Source organism: Lactuca serriola, chromosome 9, assembly GCF_051521515.1.
Source record: "Lactuca serriola cultivar US96UC23 chromosome 9, Lser_US96UC23_V15, whole genome shotgun sequence".
In the NCBI taxonomy this organism is placed as follows: Eukaryota; Viridiplantae; Streptophyta; class Magnoliopsida; order Asterales; family Asteraceae; genus Lactuca; species Lactuca serriola.
Window position 1 is genome coordinate 34,565,898 of NC_136416.1, and position 7,812 is coordinate 34,573,709.

Genomic DNA, 7,812 nt, shown 5'->3' on the forward strand with positions numbered 1-7,812 from the left:
TGGGTTCCCTAAGCTCGATTAACACGTAAAGGTTCTATCTTTACGTGCCCATATGCACCCATGAAGATTAAGAGGCTCAAAAGCATAATAAAGGCTAGATCTAGGGTTCTCAAGCAAAGAAACTTCGAAAAGGCACTAGATCAGGGCTCTAAAACTCCTAAATGAATAGATCTAGGGAAATCCCGACCCAACAAGGCATCCATACAACTATAAAGCTTGGAAAATACATTAAACTAGCCTTAGAGGTGTTCTAATGGAGGTTTTAAGCACAAAACAGGATAATTCCGAGACATACCTCAATGAACTCTGACTTTGGCCTTGAATCTTTGCTCTACACTTCCTCTTTCTGGTCCTCTCTTCTTTTTCTTCTTCAATCCTTCAAGAATCCACCCAAAAACACTTAGATCATCCAAGGAATGGTTTAGGGTTTCTCACAAGCTCTCTGAGGGTGAAGGAGGCGAGTTTGGGGCACATAACATTGCTTAAATAGTGAGCAAACCCGAGGATTTAGGGTTTCTTCCTAGTAGACGGACTCGCTGAGTCCCGAATATGGACTCTTCGAGTCGCCGACTTACACGTGCTCGAAATCTCGTCTCTACTCGATGAGTCGGGCTACAGACTCGCCGAGTCAACCCTCTTTAACTTAGGGTTTCTCCTTTCCTTTCTTGACCTTTCTGATTTCGGGTGTTACAACTATCCCCCACTTAAACTGAACTTTGTCCTCGAAGTTCTCTATAATCAACTGACCTGCAATCCGCCTCAACACCCTGCTTGGTGTCTTTAACCCTTTTGACCATCACTCCAGCCACTCACAGTGTTGGTCACTACTGTTGGTACATACTGAATTCTTCTCTTTTCCATAATTTCCTTAACGTTACTTCCTCCGACTGAAAATTCTATTACCCCTCATCCGCCTACCGGATGCAACTGAGACCACCCTGGTCCAACTAATCTGCCGATATCTGAGTTACCGGACTCTCACCGGTCACTACATTCCATCGCAATCTCCTAGTCGCTCCCAGCGACTCCTAAAGATACTTCGACTATCTATAACTGTTCTATCCATTCTGCCACCCATACTGAATCGATGCTGCTGGAACCAGCCTACTTATCTCTCATTTGACTACTCAATTCCTACTAACTCGAGCCTTCCATTCTGAAAGAAAAGCTACCTGCCTAGCTATCCTTACAGATCACTTATACTTGGCTGAAGGCTCAACTAATCCTGCTGAGAGGGACTTGCCATTTCCAAATCAACCAACTATATCGCCCTTACTTGAATTTCAACACAAATACTAATACTGTCCAAAACTCTGAAACTATCCAAACACTGAACTGCCTGTAACTCTAAACTGCCTGAAACACTGAACTGCCCGAAACACTGAACTGCATGAAACACTGAACATGCCTGAAACTCTGAACTGCATGAAACACTGAACATGCCTGAAACTATGAATACGCCTGAAACACTGAGCTGCCCGAAACACTGAACTGCATGAAACACTACTTCCCAATTATCTCAAGACCTTCTAGGTTACCAATCATTCGTCAGTTATTTGCAACACTAAGTTCCAACTCAACTGTGGAGTCAAAGGACTCCTCACTTAGTCGCTCCCACGACTTCTGAACGAAATCTTTCTCTGGAACTAGTTTCCACTAGTTATCCTGTCACTGTGGCTCTAACAACCTTCCGATCCAACCGATCGGGTCCATACGTCACATCCTGACACCACCAATTCCACGACTAACAACATGATGGCTCCCAGACTGACGGTAGCCCTTAACATACCCGAACCCCAACGGTCCACTGCTACTCTGACTCATAACTGATGTGACGATCTATAGCCAAATTGCTGACTTAACCATAACTGAACCATTTGGGAAATCCGAAATCTAACCCGTGGATTCCCATATCCTCACTGCTGCACCCGAACGGGTGGGAACTACTGCTTTCCCGCGTCCAACAACGCGCTCAAGCTGCCTACCAATATGATAAAGGCCACGGCTACACCCGCGGACTTACAACTCTCTAGTACTATCTGGCTGCTAGTGAATGCTACGGCTACCCCCGTAGACTTACAACACTCCTACTACTATTTGACTGCTAGTGAATGCTACGGCTACCCCCGCAGACTTACAACACTACTACTACTATCTGACTGCTAGTGAATGTTACGGCTACCCCCGCAGACTTACAACACTCTACTACTATCTAACTGCTAGTGAATGCTACGGCTACCCCCGTAGACTTACAACACTACTACTACTATCTGACTGCTAGTGAATGCTACGGCTACCCCCCGCAGACTTACAACACTACTACTACTACTATCTGACTAGGGATGAGTTTTGGAACCGAAAAACCGGACCGGAACCGGAACCGGACCGGAACCGGAACCGGTATAACCGGAAAATGCTTAAACGGTCCGGGTATTGGGTTTCAAAATTACTCTTATCCGGGTTCCGGGTATTTCGGGTATGGGTCTAACGGGTCCGGTTATTCCGGGTTTTTTAACCGGATTTGTTAAAAAAACCGGAACCGGGTTAAATGGACCGGGTCCGGGTTTAGTGGGCCAAAGAACCAATTAAGATGTAGACCCGGTATAGATTTGGAACCGGAATGTGATTAGTTTTTTGAATTATAGTTCATTGTTTGGCAATAGTTATAGACTTTGGAAACACCTAATTTGCATGTGTTTTAAGTAAGTTACAGCCCTCCAAAAATGATATATCAAAGCTGTTTTGAATATGTTAACAACATTATTTTAGAATTTTTCGTTAACTTTAAGCTGTCATATCTACTTCGTTATGAGTCCGTTTGGGCTGATTTTTTTTTTTTAAATTATAGTTCATTGTTTGGCAATAGTTATAGACTTTGGAAACACCTAATTTGCATGTGTTTTGAGTAAGTTACAGCCCTCCAAAAATGATATATCAAAGCTGTTTTGAATATGTTAACAACATTATTTTAGAATTTTTCGTTAACTTTAAGCTGTCATATCTACTTTGTTATGAGTCCATTTGGGCTGATTTTTTTTTTAAATTATAGTTCATTGTTTGGCAATAGCTATAGACTTTGGAAACACCTAATTTGCATGTGTTTTGAGTAAGTTACAGCCCTCCAAAAATGATATATCAAAGCTGTTTTGAATATGTTAACAGCATTATTTTAGAATTTTTCGTTAACTTTAAGTTGTCATATCTACTTTGTTATGAGTCCGTTTGGGCTGATTTTTTTTTAAATTATAGTTCATTGTTTGGCAATAGCTATAGACTTTGGAAACACCTAATTTGCATGTGTTTTGAGTAAGTTACAGCCCTCCAAAATGATATATTAATTTTTCTTTTGTAACATTTTTTTGATAGATCGTTCCTTTGCACGAGATGTGGTAACCCCCGTGAGTGAAGATTTTGTAACTTGTCGAGCAATGGTCTCTTTTCTTGAGAAGTTCAAGGTGAAAACAGAATTGGTGTCGACGACTTCAAAACCATTGGCAAATCGGTTTTTTGGAGAAGTATGTGGCATTTACAAACATATACGGGTTTGGTCAAAAAACAAACGATTTTATTCAATTGGGAAGGATATGATAGACAAATATGAGAAGTATTGGGGAGATTTTGAAAATTTGAATGACTACATGTACTTTGCGACTATCTTGGATCCGCGAATGAAGACAGAATTTCTTAGACATGCTTTTGAAACATTGATCAAGTACAAGATGCCGGAAAATAAACCCCTTTCCGAATTAGATATTATTGCGAAGACTAAGTCTTTAATCAAGGATATTGAATCGAGATTTGAGAACTTTTTTAATTGTTACAATACCAACTCTAATGTACCATTTGAAACTGGTGGTAGTCAAGATGCTGTGCATATTGATGATGATGACGACTTTGTGGGTGACTATTTTGCTCAATCGGTGAATTCATCGGCTTCAAAGGAAACGGAATTAACACGATACTTGAACGAAGGACAAACCCAAGGCGTTAAGGACTTTGATATATTGGTTTGGTGGAAAAATAACGCATCTCGTTACCCAATTCTCTCGCGGATGGCAAAAGGTATAATTTTAATTACTTATATTTTTTTATTATAATGTAGTATAATTTAACATTATATGTTTATGTTATTAGATCTTTTGGGCATTCAAATATCTACCGTGGCTTCCGAGTCCGCTTTTAGTACAAGCGGTCGCATAATTGATAGTTACCGAGCAAACTTGTCCGCACCTATAATAGAGGCTTTGGTTTGCACCCAAGATTGGGTGAGGAAATCAAAGAAGCCAATTGTTGACAACATCGATGATATTCTTAAAGATGATGACATAGCTAAAGGTAGCAAACAAATTCATTTTATTATCTAATAACAAAACATTGGTTATATGCTAACTTTCATATTAATTTTTTTTATGATATGTATTAGAGTTGGAAGACGCCATACGCACCCAAAATGGAAATGGAAAAAGACCGATAGATATTAACGAGTAGTTATATTATTTTTGTTTTTTTTTTGTCGATAAATGATTATTGGTTTGTAAGTGTTTGTTTTGGTTGATTAATGTTTTTGAACTTGAATCAAATTTACTTGTTTGGTACTGTGCAATTGTGCATGTGGGTGTAAACAAGTATAAATGAATGATATTTTAATCAATGCATGCACATCCACATTCCACTTTATTATTTTTTTATTACTTTTATTTTAATCAATGACTTTCGTCATTTTTAATAATCATTTTAATGAATGTTTCTTTTTATCCATGTTGTGGTAAAATAACAATGAAAAGAACATAACACAAGCGAAGAAGGGGACAATGGTTGGGTCCAAGTTCATGGTACCTATTGAACAATTCAAAATCAAAGTCTAATATTCAAAACAATTCAAATCAAAATTCTTAAACAATTAAGAACAAAACAACACTTATTCCTTGACCATCTTGTCGAGTTAACGCATCTTCAATCTCTATACATAAAACAAAAATAAACATATTTAGTATTAAAAAAAATGTTACCAAATAAATTAAAAGCACAAAACCTATTACCTAGCTATATTATTCGGATTTTTGGCACACGTACGACAATGTTTATTAAGACTACTTGTACCGTGTCTTGATGGATCGGTTTTAAGTGTAGCGAAACAATACTTACACCTTGCTTGCCTTCGTTCAACCCCATCATTTTCTACTACCCACAACTATCAAAATGTTGCCAACACGTGGACCTCTCCTTCAAATTCAAATGCTAAACAAATTAAGTAAAAAAAATCTAGATAGATTTAAAGCATGTAAAAAATGAAGTATCAAAGTTATAAAACTAATAGATTAAAAACGGAACCTAATTGAAGTATAAAGACGTAAATTAGTCAATTACTTTAAATGCATATTTGTATAAAATTAAAAAGAAACATACTTGAATTGGGAGGTTAGCTTCCATGAATGTTCTTGAAAAGAAAAAACAACTCAAAACCTTCAACTTAGAGAATAATAAGTTAAATGAAAATGTAGAGGTGGAAGGGCCTATTTATAATGAGAAGTTGTGAGATGTTGACAAAACATGAAAATTAAAAGATTGCTAATGTCAAAAAAATTGTCTATTGCTTTTATGTTCAAATTTTCAAAGTTGAAGCCTTCAAGGTCAAAGATGCAAAAAAACAAGTTAGTATGGTTACAAATAAATAAATAACTAACAATTTAGAATTTCAACATATCTTAAATTAAAACACACAATCCAAAATAAATTATCCAATAGTCAAAGATATAATTTCTTAAAAAAAAAAAAAAAAAAAAAAAGATCAACGTACAGTGATAAAAAAAAAGGCTGCATCAATAAACCACTGACATTAGGTACTATGAAAATTAAATTATACATAATCATATTATACGATTTGTCGTCAATAATATTATACTATCTTGAGATTGTTTACTAAGGCACGTAGGTAAGTTACCTAAGATAACTGTGATATGATCTAAATGTCAATTTTTTTAAACCAATATTGTTATATCTATTTATTTATTTATTTTTAAATAAATCAATGTCGTCAATAACCTAATAACTTAAATGTAATTTTTTGTTTGTTCATTTTTTTATAACGGTTGAAAGATTATGGGTAATAAAAAAAAATCTGGGTTTTCCGGTTCTAAACCCATTTGACCCGGTTCTACTTTACCCACTTTCGTATTTCCGGGTTTTTCGGTTCTAGACCCACTTTACCCGAAACCAAACCCGGAACCGAACCGGACCCGGTTCCTATATACCGGTCCGGTTTCCGGTTCTTAAAAATATCGTTAAACGGTTCCGGGTTTTCCGGGTCCGGGTCCATCGGGTCCGGGTTTGGACCCACTTTCATCCCTATATCTGACTGCTAGTGAATGCTACGGCTACCCCCGCAGACTTACAACACTACTACTACTACCTGACTGCTAGTGAATGCTACGGCTACCCCCCGCAGACTTACAACACTACTACTACTATCTGACCGCTAGTGAATGCCACGACTACCCCCGCAGACTTACAACACTGCTACTATTATCTGAGGACATCCTGACTATCCCTAGTCCTGCTAGTGATTCCTCATCCTGATTTCTCAAAACCAACCCTCAGTCTTTGAATACTGCATCAACCTCGACATCTTATATCCTTGATATACTTAGCGCTTCGTCGAGGAATTCTTCGGCTTGGTTCCCAAACCAACCGTCTACTAATCCGGATACAAGAAGCTATTGTTGGGAGGTTTCCAAACTCCCAACTCCTGAATCTACACAATTCTGCACGCTGACTCTGTCACTGGTTACTAATACGAAAGCATCTCTTGCTAACCGTTCTCAGGATCCTCATTCCGACTCACTTGAGCCCTACAGGTGGTCCTCCAATCCTGGATTCCTAACCAGCTTCTAACCATCTCGATTACATGAACTAACCGTTGCGAAGGTCCTCAAACTTCCAATTCTGAACTCCTCAATCCATCAATCACTGTGCTACTATCTTTTCTTCTCAGAGGCCGCGCACTCATTCTGGGTCTACGTGGCTCTTATCCTTGTATACTCGGAGGGTTCTCCCCCACTTGGATTCAGCTAACTCCTTACTGCTCACCGGTCGAAAGGATTCCCAACCTTCCTTCCATTAAAAGGGCGATATGTTGTCCGCCAACGTTTACCCCTGTCAGCGCTCCCACTAACTCTTACCAGATCCGCACCCTTCTTGCTATCTAACTGAGCACCCTTCGATCCTTAACTGTATTTGCTTTAGGGACTACATCCCGAGAACCTGTGTTTGGGGTGCACATCCCCAACCCACTTCCTTACTGACCGCTAGCTACTCCACTAAAAACTCTGGATTATCACTACTGAGAATATAACTGATCATTACCCGACTAACGCCTTCCGCAAGTAGTAAGGCACTACTGAATCTTACACATACATGTTACAGTCACCGCATCTGAAGTAACCTAATCTAGAGGGGACGACCTCCAATTCACCATCCAATTCCAAGGTATGCAGATGGCATAAAACTCTCCATCACAAGTAGGTAATATAATACCCCCAACACATACACTTATTGATATCAATGCAGCAGCATAACAATAATAACATGAATAATAATTGACAGGGAGGTAAAAGATACATACCTCCATCACTCAGCGCTGCTCGAATCCTTGCTGAAATCAACCGGAAAACTCGGCTCCGTGCCGTGGGCGCCCATGCCCGACCCTGATGTCCGTTGGTGGCCCTCGAAGTCCCAGGGACAGGAGCTGGCACCTGCCCTGCTGAATACAAACTCAGACAGTGGGCCTTCTTGTGGCCCCTCTGCCTGCAATGG

At 39.1% G+C, this 7,812-nt stretch overlaps 1 long non-coding RNA gene across 1 annotated transcript; it reads right to left on the bottom strand.

Annotated features, from left to right (window-relative positions):
• Window positions 1-4,815: 4,815 nt before the first annotated feature.
• LOC145076723 (uncharacterized) lies at window positions 4,816-5,217 on the bottom strand. The gene is made up of 2 exons (XR_013692773.1): window positions 5,040-5,217; window positions 4,816-4,960 (listed from the first exon to the last, which is right to left on the bottom strand). It is a non-coding gene; the product is annotated as an uncharacterized LOC145076723 (long non-coding RNA).
• Window positions 5,218-7,812: the final 2,595 nt, after the last annotated feature.